Raw genomic sequence first — 13,267 nt, forward strand, 5'->3', positions numbered from 1 at the left:
TGAGGAAGGGGCACCACGGTTCTGCGGTCACTGAGGAGACACTCGTACCCTTCCTCAGGCAAGGGAAACGACGACAACAAAGTAAACAAACAAACACAAGGGGCTACCTCAAACAAAGCAAGAAGAACCATCGACAAAACAAAAAGACAACTGACTGACTAGGAAAAGATATTCATCGATGCTAAACCTGCTAAGGGGTCAATATTCAAAATTTGTAAAGAACTCATACAACTCAACAACAGAAAAACAAAAAATCCCACCGGAAAATGGGCAGAAGACCCAAATAAGCATTTCTCCGAAGAAGACATACTGCTAGCTGGCCAACAGACCTACGAAAGGATGCTCAACGTCATCAGTCACGAGAGGAGTGCACATTAAAACCACAAGGAGAAATCGCTTCGCATCCGTCGGAAGAGCTGTCATTAATAAATCGAAAAACAGCAAGCGCTGGCGAGGACGTGCCAAGAGGGGCAGAAAAGGGGCCCTCGTGTGCTGCTGGTCGGGTCGGAACACAGAACAGTCCGGAGCTCCCTCAGGAAATCAGAAGCAGAGTCCGCGGCCACCCGCCCTGAACGCGCCCGATCCCGGCTGATCTCGGAAGCTAAGCAGGTCAGGCCTGGTAACACTTGAATAGGAGACCGCCTAGGAAGACCAGGTGCTGTAGGTGTTAACAAAAAAAATAGATTATAAAAGGAAACAAAACCCAGAACTACCTTTTGACCCAGCGATTGCACCTCTGGGTATTTATCCACAGAGTTACAAAGCACGGTTCATAGGGATCTGTGCATCCTTACGTGCACGGCAGCCCTGTTCGCAACGGCCAAGATGTGGCGGCATCGTCCTAAGCGCCCCGCGGCAGGCACCCGGCTGAAGAAGTTATGCTTCAGACGGACAATGGAATGTTACTCAGCCATCAGAAAGTGAAATCCTACCATTTGCAACGACACGGGTGGACCTAGACGTTATTATGCTGCATGAAGTAAGTCAGCCAGAGAAAGATAGATACCATGTGACTTCACTTATATGCAGGATCTAAGGAACAAACAGAACAAATTAAACGAAAATAGACTCGCAGATACGGAGGACAAACCGGTAGCCGCCGGCGGGGTGGGGCTGGAGGGCTGAAAGGAAGAGGCACAAACTACTTGCAAAACAGCCCCGGGGACGTGGGGCACGACGGGGGACACGGTCGGTAGCCACGGGGACGTGGAGCAGGACAGGGGACACGGTCGGTAGCCACGGGGACGTGGAGCACGACGGGGGACACGGTCGGTAGCCACGGGGACGTGGAGCCCGACGGGGGACACGGTCGGTAGCCGTGACGGCTGTGGGTGGCGCGAGAGCGTCAGCGACCGCTTCAAACGCCACACGAATGTCTAACCAGCGGCCTGTGCACTTGGAACTAATAGTAAAAGACAGTCTTTGGGGGGAAAAAAGAGAAGATAATCATGAAGAATTTTGTACTAAATAGTTGGAAATTTGGGTAAATGGGCAAACTCCTGGCAAAATACAACTTATTAAACGCACACAAGATGAAGTAAAAATGTGAACAGTCCTATAATTATCAAATAAATTTAATAGGTAATTTAAAAACTTCATACACACACATACAAACTCACAACATATGGGCTAGTTATTTCAGTGATAAATTTCAACATTTAATAAAATAACGCTGATATTACATGAATTCTTCCAAAGAAATATAATAGAAAAAGAATCATTCCCCATTGTCAATGAAATGTAAAAGTGAACAAACTGATAGCATAAAGGAACACAATACAGTCTAAATTTTAGGAGTTAGAAAAATACATAACACAATGTAATATACAATGCAATACAGTACAATACATTTAGATCTGGAGGCAAGTGATTGGAGTAAGGCAGATTCTTTTTTGTAGAAGGACTTTTTTTTTTGGTGCTGTTAAGTATAGATATTGTGATTTCAAGACAAGCACCAAATACAGACATATGTAACTTCCAATTCAGTGTAGGAAAAAAATACAATGATAAATAAAACCCATCATCAAATTTTTAATAATGGAAGAAAATAGAGGAAAAAATTAGAAAAAGTCAGACAAATAGAAAACAAAGTACTTCGGTGGAAACATCGTTATCAGTCACTATAATCGACATAAATGTTCTTAACTTTCAATTAAAATGCACGTGTTGTCAGACTCGATTATAAAATAACTCCTTGCTGTCAAGTAAGAGAAACTCCTGTAGAGTCAGAAAGAGAATGGAAAGTAAATGATGAACGAAGATTTTAAGTGAATCAAAGGAAAGCCGATATAGATATAGCTATACTAGTTTTGGACAAACAGATTTTAAGGCAAAAAGAACGAGTAGGTATAAAAAGCGCCCGTGCAACGATTCAGTATAATATTATATAATGATAAAATCAATTCGCCAGGGGACAGAACAGTTTTAATTTTTTAGGCATTAATAACATCTTCAAAATCCATAAAATAAATTTTGGCAGAATTACGATAATGATAAAATGATATATCTCTCACCACGGAGGGAAGATTTGTATCCACTTCTTCAAGTAATTGAAAGGTCGAACAAACAAACAGAGGAAAAGAAGATTTAAACAAAACAATTAAAAGTCTAATTATAAGGAATCCTGCATGCTGTAGGATGCTGCACCCAACACTTATAAAAGACAAAGCATCTATGAAAACAGATAATGGATTAATTACAAATCTCAACACATTTTAGAACTGGTCTAATAAAGACCACCTTTGCTGACCAGGATGCAATTTAGTTTAGAAAATAGTAACTAAAGATAGCTAAAACTAAATTTAAAATAAATAACAAGTTGAAGAGAAAATCATATTGGAAAATTTAAAATGTTTAAACGAAAAGAAATGAAAAATGACTCCTGAAAACTTCGGGAATGCAACCGAAGCAGTGCTTAGAAGGATATTTGTGTCATCGCACTCACAACTGAACTAAGTGGGTGGTTTCCTTAAAGAGTCACTTGCTAAAAGAGGTTTGACCCTGTTTTGAAATCTTCAGGCCCTGTTGTGACTTGCAAGGAACGTCCTAGAGCATCCGAACCAGCCCTGATTCTTGTGAAGCGCCAGACCGGCTGGGGTACACGGGCGACTAGCAGCCCCGCACTGTGGTCTGGACCAGCTGGGGAAACCTTTTCGCTCTGGGCACAAATCAAACCTGACAGCTTCCTCAGTCGCTTGGCAAAGGTATTGGGGCAGAGTAACAGGAAATGATTAAGATATATACGCCGTCTCCAGAATTCAAAGAAGCTCAGCAAGCATCGTACCACCTTCCCTGTGGCTGTGGGCAAAAGATGGAATATCTTTTCTGTGACTTAGGTGACACTATCTTGACACACTCTGACCTACTAATGGCGTAACTTCTGTAAGGTGGCAAGAAATTGCATTTTCGTGGATTTTTATTTTGGCAGGTGATATGTGCTGTAAATACACGGCGCCTGGGTGCCCGCTCGTTCCAGCTTCTGGACCCCACTGGCCACTGTGACAGTGGTGAATTTTGTGTGCCACCTTTAAGAATGATAAGGCAGGCGGCCATGTGTGACAGAGACCGGAGCTCAGCATCCTGAGCCAGGGGAGTAAATGTGTGCTGCTGTCCCCAGCTCATGCAAGCAAACGCTTCTACCATTTTCTTAAATTATTCGCATCCATTAAAAATAACCAGAGTTCCCTTCACGGGTCCCGTTTTCTACATTTCTCTTTAAATCGGCTTGTTTCGGCACCTTCTTGTCTTCCGGAACGTCGCTCTCAGAGGCACGTGGCCCCAGAGGCGGCAGGTAATACCCTTTTGGCTTCGTGCTCCATGAGCGTCCACCTCCCCATCCCGGATGTAAAGTGCGGTTGTCTTTTGCTTCGTCTTGTCCCTTCGATCAATACTGTGTTCTCCCCACTTCTCCGCGATCCTCTCTGTGGACCGCATGTTCTGAACAGTTGAAGTTCCCGGGCAGCAAGCAGCAGAAACTGACTCTGGCTGACGTAAGCGACAGGAAAGAACCTACCCGAGGTTCTGGAGAGCGGCTGGTGCACAGCAAACCTTTGCGGGGGGGGGGGGGGGCGGGGGGGTGCAGGACAGCGGCTCAGGCTCAGCGGCGGCCGCAGTCGCCCTTCCTCCCAGGATGTGTCTTTCGAAGCCGGTTCTGGGTGGGAGGACAGATGGACTTGCGGTTGCACGGCACAGAAGAGAGCGAGCCACACCAGGCAAACGCCGCATCGCACCGCACCATAAGGTAACGCGGTACGACTGTAAGCAAATCCATCCAAACACAAGCCCGTTCTCGGAGACACAAAAAATCGGGAAAATGGAAGGATAGGAACCTACTGCATTCTACTAAACGAAGATTTTCACTGTTACTATTTTTTAAATAATATTTTCCCCAATGAATTAGAAAAAATACTATAATTTGAAACACTTCAAATGTACATAACAGATTAAATTTGCCAATAAACATGAAGATATAAACAATCTTACATTTTGGTAGTATTCACGCTTTCCTTAAAATTTTTAAAGTTAAGGTTTTTTTTTTTAACTTACAAACATAACACACACGGATTACATTGCAGAAATATATGCAACGTAAGCAAATGCTTCCTCTAATTCTGAGATAATCCCTAAGATAATCCCTGTAAAAAGTTGGAGATGTTTTCCCCATTTCTACATATGCATGTATTAAACATGATACTAATTTATTGGATATTAAATGAAAACTGGATTCCATTTTTCCTGCATTAAATACTGTCTTACTTTTATGACATTTAACTGTATCTTGGAAAGTATTTCCATATTAGGACGTATATTCTAACCTCATTCTTTTCAACAGCCCTATGTTATCCCATGAAATGAATATATCACAATTTATTGAACTAATTCTATTGATGGACATTTATGTTGTTTCGGATTTTTCCCTATAATCAACAGTGTTTCAGTGCAAAGTCCTTGTCCCTACACCTATGCTGACTTATGTTTCTGAATCAGCTTTTCCACAGAAATGCACATATTTGAAACATCAGTGTATGCGAACTTACTTCTTGCATTATTAGCCTATCACGAACTGCTCAAATACTATCGAAATCTTTGTTACGTAATATGTATATGTTACTTCATACAGGTGTCATAATTTAATTCATACGATGGTTCCCACATTTGATGATTTTAGGTTGTTTCTAAGTTTGGTTAATAGAAATAGTTTTGCACTGAACACTTCTGTCTCTAAAGCATTATTTGCATCTCTGAATAATTTTAGGGATATTCCTGAAAGTGAAATCATTATACGAACATTATTTAAGGCTCTCGATGTATACTGACAAACTGTTCTTCGAAGAGGTGGTAGGATTTACATTTGCATCAGCAATATGAGTGCCTGTATTGCTGGCCCCTTACTATTGATATATTAGTATCTTTTTCTGTGCACAGTTAAAAAATAAGTATATTTATGTTGTATCATTTATTCACTTGTAGATTAATATAAACAATTTGCCAGTAGGTTTCAAGCTGCTGGTAAATTCCTTTCCATATTTACCACAGAAGTGGCCCGTGGTTTGGTTCATGTCCTTGTTATAGGACACCTAGACAATCTCTTGATTTACTCTTTTATAACGATGGAGCGCTGAGCACCTGGAAACGTCGAAATGTTATCCGGGTCCTGTCGCCCTGGTCCCCTTAATGCGTAGAGCAGAGCAGTGTCCTGCATGGGCCAGTGAGGGCAGGATCTGGCCAGACTGGGTTCTTGCGACCCACCGCACCGAGCTTGGGCTTCGCTTTCATACTACCTCCATGCTGGGTCTCACGACCTTAAACGTCCTCTTAGTGCCGTTAAATACAGCTCCTGCTTCTCTTCTCCGTGCCAGGAATGTTTATTTTAAGCCTGTCGTGACCTTTCTCCAAAGCTCTTCGGCACTTAAGCCACCTGCTGCCAATGGGCACTTCATTCCAGTTGGCCTGGGTAATAACCTAGGCCTCTCGTTGGCCTCTGCCTGCCGCAGGGAGCTGAGAAACACGCGCGGAGTCCCCGGTGCCTTCAGACCCCGCTAAGGCCGACAGCCATCTTCCTGGGCACCTGTATCAACCACTCCTCGTAACGGTCTGTATGGACCAGAGTTTTCTTTCCAACTACACAGTACAGTACATTCCAAGTGCTTTGTCAGAAAAGGGGTTCGTTAAGAGTTTTTGGACTGGTCTTCCAAACTGAAGGAGTAGTTTTAGTAAGAGAAAGATGCTTTTAACCAATCACCACCACTGGAATTTATTCATGAGATTTCAACAGAGATTGCCCAAAAAATGCAGTTGTTAGCTCCTGCCGCTCCCCCAGACACTGCAAAGTACATTTATGAAGTAAAGTCTGGCCGTCATGGATAATTTCCTAGAACAGCAACAAACTCCCGCCTGACTCTTGTTTCATTAACATGTAAAATTTTTTTCCTATAAAGCCATCAATGGGATCCTTAATTCTCTGAGCCTATTAGTTATCTACATGCAGACATCATTTTTTCTGCATTTTTTGTTCTATCCAAAGTTTGTGATTTCTAATCCTAGGCATTGAGAGCAGTTCAATTTATCAGGAAATTCTTCTTTTGAAGTTAATTTTTGTGCCGCTCGTTAGGACCAGGAGTAAAAAGCATCCCGTGCGATACGTGGGCCACTGTTTCAAGTTCAGGATCCTCTTGGTTCGTGCTCAGCCTAGGTCATCGTCAATGCCCTCTCCACTCAGGAGGACGAACGGTAAGCGTAAGGACCGCACCGCACCGCGGATACGATGCACGCGGGGCGTGGAGGGGGAGCCCGGGGGTCTCGCCTCCGCCGCTGGCCGGAGGCGCTAACCGGCATTTTCGCCTCCTACGGCTTATTCCGTGTTTTGCCTATTTCCGGGGAACACCGCAGCTGCTTAAAGTTCTTTGCCTCAGGGCAGCCTGCGCCTCCCTTCCCGGGGGGCCTGCACCCCCGCGTCCTCGGTGGTCCCGCCTGTCGGGGCGGCAGGATCGTGCCGGCACCTTTGACCCCGCGCGAGGCGCGTGGCACAGGGCCCCGGGGGCTCCCGCGCGCCCCCTGCCCCCCCCCCCCCCCCGCACCTGCGCGGAGCGACCCCGCCTCCCTTCCGCGGACAAAGTGGGGCGGCCCGGCCTCCGGGCTACCGGCCTCGGGCGACGAGCTGCCACGGGGACGGTCCTGTGCACGGCGACATGTTCGGCGGGGTCCCCGGCCGGCGGCGACACCCGCCCCGGCTCCGCCGCCGGAGAAAACCGCGTCGAGCCGAGCACGGGCCGCGGGACTCCGCGCGGGGCCGCGATGCCTCAGCGGACGCGCTTCCCTTCGGGCCGCCCGCTTCTACACCAGAAAACGCCTTTTTTGCTAAAAGATCGTCCCAGTTCACCACGAGAGTGAGGACGGGGTGCTGCGCACAACGATGGGGGAGAGGCTCGCAGTCCATTCTACACCAAGCACTGAACTCATTACGCGGGAGGGGGGGGACCCCCACCCCAACATTCAAAGACACTTAATATTTTTCTAAGTAAGGTTTTCTCCATCATGATGTATACTCATTGTAAACAATTTAGAAGACAAAAGTAAAACTAAAACTTCCCATAATCACATCATTCAGAAAAAAACATTTAACACTGAGATGTTTTTGTGTCAGCTTTACGACAAAATTCTACATATTTTCTTTTAAATTATAAAAGTAATACTCGATCATTGTAACATCCAACCGTTAATTTATATTTTAGAACGTGAAAGTTCTCCCTATTTCTGATTCCGGATATAACTACCGTTAACATTGTGGTGTGCTCTTTCTCATACATTTTTTTTGGTGTACATCCTAAATCACATTTTTTAAAATTTATAAAATAGATCTCACTGTAAATAGTTTTACAACTTGCTTTTTTCTCTTGGTGATAATCTTGGATATCTTTTGATATAAATACATAAATCCTAGTCTTTTTAACGACAGTATAGTATTCCACTGTATCTGTGTATACAAATTTTGTTTAACTAATCTACTAATGGATTTGAAAATAATTTCTAATTTTTAACTATTACGACAGCGATGCCGGAAGCATCTTGTGTGTCCGTCTGTGTTTACAGATACGTACACATACACCTATCTTGGCATAATTCCCTGTACTTTCAAGCTATTCTTTAGAAAAATACATACACTGCATGAGCGGTCCAGTTTTCAGGGTTGTGTCCGCAGCGAGAAACCTTGAGAAACGGTAACGTCTTTCTCTAGGAACAAGAGCGAGCTTGTTTACTGCTTTCTATAAAGGCGGTGGGCTCTCCCGTTCGGTGTCCCCGGCTGTGACCCAAACACGCTAGGTGCCAGAACCCGCCTGGGCCCGTCTGCTACAGTGATGAAGACGACGACGTGCGTGAGCACGTAAACAAACGGATGCCTGGAACAGAACAGACCTGGACAAGACCTGCACACATGTGGAATCCTGACACGTGACCGCTGTGGCGTTCTAAATCAGTGGGGGAACGATACAGTATCCACTGCATGGTCCTAGGACAATCATTTATCAACACACAACATCGATTCCAGTAGAGTAAAGGCCTAAGAGGAAAAAGCAAAGGCCTGGACCACTCTCACACCGCGCACGAAAGTGAGGCGGGGGGTGCGGGGGGAAGAATGGGTCAGGCGGGTCAAAGGCTACAAACTTCTAGTCATAAAATAGCAAGTCATGGGCATGTCACACACAGCAAGGCCGACTATAGTTAACACTGTGCTGCATTTCTGACAGTTGCTAACAGAGTAAATCTTAAAAGTTCTCATCACAAGACCAACATTCTGTAAGTACACGTGGTGACAGATGTTAACTGGCCTTACTGTGGCGATCATTTCACAATATATACAAATATCGAATCATTGCATTGTACATCTGAAACAGATAAATGTCCATTACAGCTCAATTAAATAAGACAACCTACATTCCGACCACTAAGAAGGATAAACATGTAACGTGCAATGGCAATTGCATGGCAGTGCATAAATGTACCAAATTAACAATTCCATCTTAAATTTATACAATGTTATGTCAAATACATTTTAATTAAAAATACACAGAAAACAGTTTCACAGCATTTGCTCATTCATTCATTCATTCATCAACGAATGCTGCCGATGTGCTTCGTGTGCCAGTGGCTCCGCTGTACGAGGCCGCGGAGCGTCACGGAGAACACAGCGGACGCCAGCCGCGCCTGCACGGGGCTCGCGCTGCAGTGGGAGAGACAGGGCAACACACGGACGGTGACACATGCAACATGCACACGTGATAGCGCGGGGTGCGGGGCGCCCTTCGAGGCGGGACTGTCACGAGGCGCACGTGTTTTCTATGGCGGCTGTGATGAGCGAGCGCGGACTCAGCGGCTTAGAGCAGCAAGTTCACTGCCTCCCCGCTCTGGAGCTCGGGAGTCTGACCGCGTCTCCTCGGGTCGAGACCACGTGTGGGCAGAGCCGCGCTCCTCCCGGGGGCTCTGGGCCAGGACCTGTTTCCTTCCATTTTCTAGCTTCTAGAGGCTTCCTGGGCTCCTTGGCTCGGGCCCCCGGCCCACAGCAGCCTCGACCCGACCCCCGCTTTCATCACCACATCTGATTCCCTGGGTCTCCCGCCCCCGTCACTCACGAGGACCCTGGGGACTCCGCTGGGCCTCCCTGCACAATCCTGGCCGCTTTCCCTACCTCCAGGCCTTTCTTGGTCACACTGAGGTCACTGCTGCCGTTGAGGCAACATACTCGGAGGTTCTGGTGACTAAGACGTGGACGTCACTGGAGGGCCACCATTTAGGCTGACGCAGAGGTCCTCACTGAGAAGGCGCCGTTTTCTGTGAGCACGTGAAGGAAAAAAGAGCAAGTGAAGAAGCCGGTGGGAGGCGCGGAGGGAGCAGCAGGCGCCCAGGCCCTGGGGCAGCCGCGCCTCGTCTGCTGGAGGCTGGACGGTGGGGCAGAGTCAGCAAACTGCGGACAGCAGGTCAAGGGGTGGAGGGCGGCGTCCATCACGCAGGGCCTTGCGACGCCGGCCGTCCCTCTGAGGGAGGTGGGCGTCCTTGCAGGTTGAAGTGGAGGAGTGACACTGCTGTGCATTTTAACCGAATGACTCGGGCCGCAATGTGGACAAGCGACTGCGAGTCGGGAAAAGCTGAAAAGTGGAGACGAGTGTGCGTCGTCCACTGCCACAAAACCAAGTCTCCCCTGAACTGGAGGACTTTAAAACGAGCATTGATTTTTCCGATTCCGTAGGTTGGCTGCCTGGTGCTGCTCTATGGTGGTGACTGCTGGGGCCACCACATTCAGGAGCTCAGTGGCGACAGGAGTGTCCCAGATGGCTTCACGCACCTGCCGCCCCGGCCCGGCTGGCGGCAGGGCGTGGGACCGGTCAGACTTCTCACACGGCGGCTCCACGTTCCCAGAGAGCTCAGGAGAGGCTGCCAGGCCCCGTACGGGCCAGGTCTGCATCCCGCCCAGGGTCACCTCCCCCACAGGTTCTCTCACAAGTCAAAGGCCAACACAGTCTGAGGGGCGGGGAAACTGTCAGCCCAAATAATGGCCTTCCCAAGACGTCCACACCTTAGTCACCAGAACTTGTGAATGTTACCTTAATGGCAACCTCTTACTGAGGGTACGCCTGTAACCAAGCAGTGTTTCAGGTGACAGATGACAGTAGCTTGGGCTAAGGGGGTAATAGAATTTGAAGAGACGGTCGCATTCTGAATCTCTGTTAAAGGTAGAGCAAGAGGATTTGGTAATAAATAGTGTTTTAGTTGGCCTGGGCCATAACAAAATCCCATAGACTGGGTGGCTTAAAGCAGCGGCCCCTAACCTTCGTGGCACCAGGGACCGGCGCCCCTATGAGCATCTGATGGTCTGAGGCGGAGCCCAGGCGGTGAGGCCGGCGCTGGGGGCGGCTGCCGACATGCAGGAAGCTTCGCTCACTCCGCCACCGCTCACCTCCTGCTGTGCGGCCCGGTTCCTACAGGCCACGGACCGGTACCGGTCCACAGCCCAGGGGGTTGGGGACCCTGTCGGCTTAAACAACACATTTATTTTCCCGCAGGTGTGAGGCCCGGGAAGTCTGAGATCAGAGCGGTAGCAGGTCAGTTCTGGCGAGATCACGCTTCCTGGTCGGTCACCTGCTTGCGGTGTCCTTGGATGACCTCTCCTCGGTGTGCGCATGTGGGGGAGTCAACGAGGTCACTCTCTTCCTTTTTTAAGACCATCAGTCCCACTGGATTAGGGCCCCGCCCTTAGGACGTTGTCTAACCTTAAATACCTCTTAAAAGTTCTATTTCCAAATACAGCGGCATGGAGGGTGAAGGCTTTAGCATACGAATTTGTGGACACGGGTCAGTCTGGGTCACGGGTCAGTCCGTAGCAAATAGGATGTGGGATGTGAAAGAAAGAGGAGCCAAGGACTAGTTTTTCAGTCTAGTTAATTGGAAAAAGATTTACGTTAACTGAAATAGGGGATAATGCTGGAGATGGGGTTTGGGGGGTTCCGTTCAATCTTGGACATGTTAATTTTGAGATACATATTAGATATCGCATAGGTAACCCGATCTGGGTTTGGGCTGGAGATGAGCTGTCGGGACCGGAGATGTAAAACCTGACAGACATAACGCTCGGGACTGGCCCATGTGACCGCAGGCGGCCTCTGACACCCCGAGGACGGGAGCTGGCAGCGCAGCGCCCCGCAGCAGCGCCCCGTGCCAGCAGGAGGAACCACCGCGCCCTGAGGGGGGCGAGGGGGGCGGACTGGTGCGGCCGAAAGGCTGCGGGTCTGGAAGTGACACAGGGAGTGGCCACTGTGCTCGGTGTTTACGGGTCCAGTGCGGCGAGGACTCAGTGTTCATCAGCAACTACAGCGGTGTGGAAGTCTTCGGCGATCCTGACAGGATCTGCGCAGCGACAGCCTGGTGAGACGGGCCCAGGGAGCATGGGAGGACAGCGGAGGGGGTTCGCTGCAAAGGCAGCAGGGAGGTGGCGTGTGAGCCGCGGACAGAAGAGGAGTCGCATGTATTTTAAGGTGGACAACATGATCGCACGTTTGTGTGATGACAGAAACAACGAAGTAGAGGGCAAAAGGAGAAAAATAACACAGGCGAGGAAGGAAGAATTACTGGCACACAGGGAGGGAAAATGCCCCGGATACCTGCATGGCTCACTCGTTCCCCTCCTCCGGGTCTGTGTCTACATGTCACCAAAAATGAAACTCATGCCCTTTACCTGTCATCCTTCTGCCCCCTTCTCCCATGCCGCAGCCCTAAGTAACAGGAATCATCTTCCTCTCTACAGATCTGCCTACACATTTCAAATGGGAACATACAATGTGGCATCTGTTTTAACTGGTCTCTTTGACTTAGGATAGACACACTGTTTCCAAGGTCCATCCCCACTGTGGCATGAATAGTACTTTGTTTCTTTTTATTCCTAAATAATACTGCAGGAACATGTATTTTATTTACCCTTTCATTCACTGATGGACATTTGGGTGGTTTCTACCTTTTGATTACTGTGAATAGCGCTGCTATAAACACATAACCAGGTGTGCAATTACAGGGTCACATGGTAATTCTGTTCGACTCTTCAAAACTGCCTTCTGCAGTGGTCACGAGATTTTACATTCCTACCAACAACGTATGAGGTTCCAAGTTCTCCGCGTCCCCACTAACACCTGTTTGACAGCCATCCTGGCGGATGTGCGCGGTAACTTGCCGCGGTCCCGCCAGCCCCTTCTCACGCCCTCCGATGCCAGCCTCCTTCGCGCTCTGTAAAGAACCGGACATCGTTTTCTTCTGCTGCATCCCAGCAGCGTCTGAGAAATAACGCTGAGCCGGAATGCGTATACTTCACTTTGGACCTTACAGGTGTCTCTCAAACATTGCAGTAATTCCCTCGGACACCCCTCCTCCGCCCCTCCGGAATTTAGGTAGTAGCTACATAATAATGTAAAGGTTGAAATGAAAAATCTCTTGAGGGCTTATATTTCTTCTCTTCATTGTCTGAAGTTGTTTCAATACCAAAACCCAATTTTCATATGATTTTTTCCTGTATGACAAATACGAGGATTAACGAACTGAATAAAAACAAGTGCACTCGAAAAGCTTCGAGCGTTATTCAGAGTCAAATGTGGGGACCTGGAATGCAAGAACAGGAGGAAGAGAGAGCACTGTTCCGGAAGTAAGGTCTCACTGAAATCTCTGCGTTCCTCTCCCCACCCCGAGGCGGTAGTTTTCCTTTCAAAACCACCAAAAACATGCTTTGCCAAAG

The sequence above is a fragment of the Rousettus aegyptiacus genome, unplaced genomic scaffold (genome assembly GCF_014176215.1).
Source record: "Rousettus aegyptiacus isolate mRouAeg1 unplaced genomic scaffold, mRouAeg1.p scaffold_m13_p_18, whole genome shotgun sequence".
In the NCBI taxonomy this organism is placed as follows: domain Eukaryota; kingdom Metazoa; phylum Chordata; class Mammalia; order Chiroptera; family Pteropodidae; genus Rousettus; species Rousettus aegyptiacus.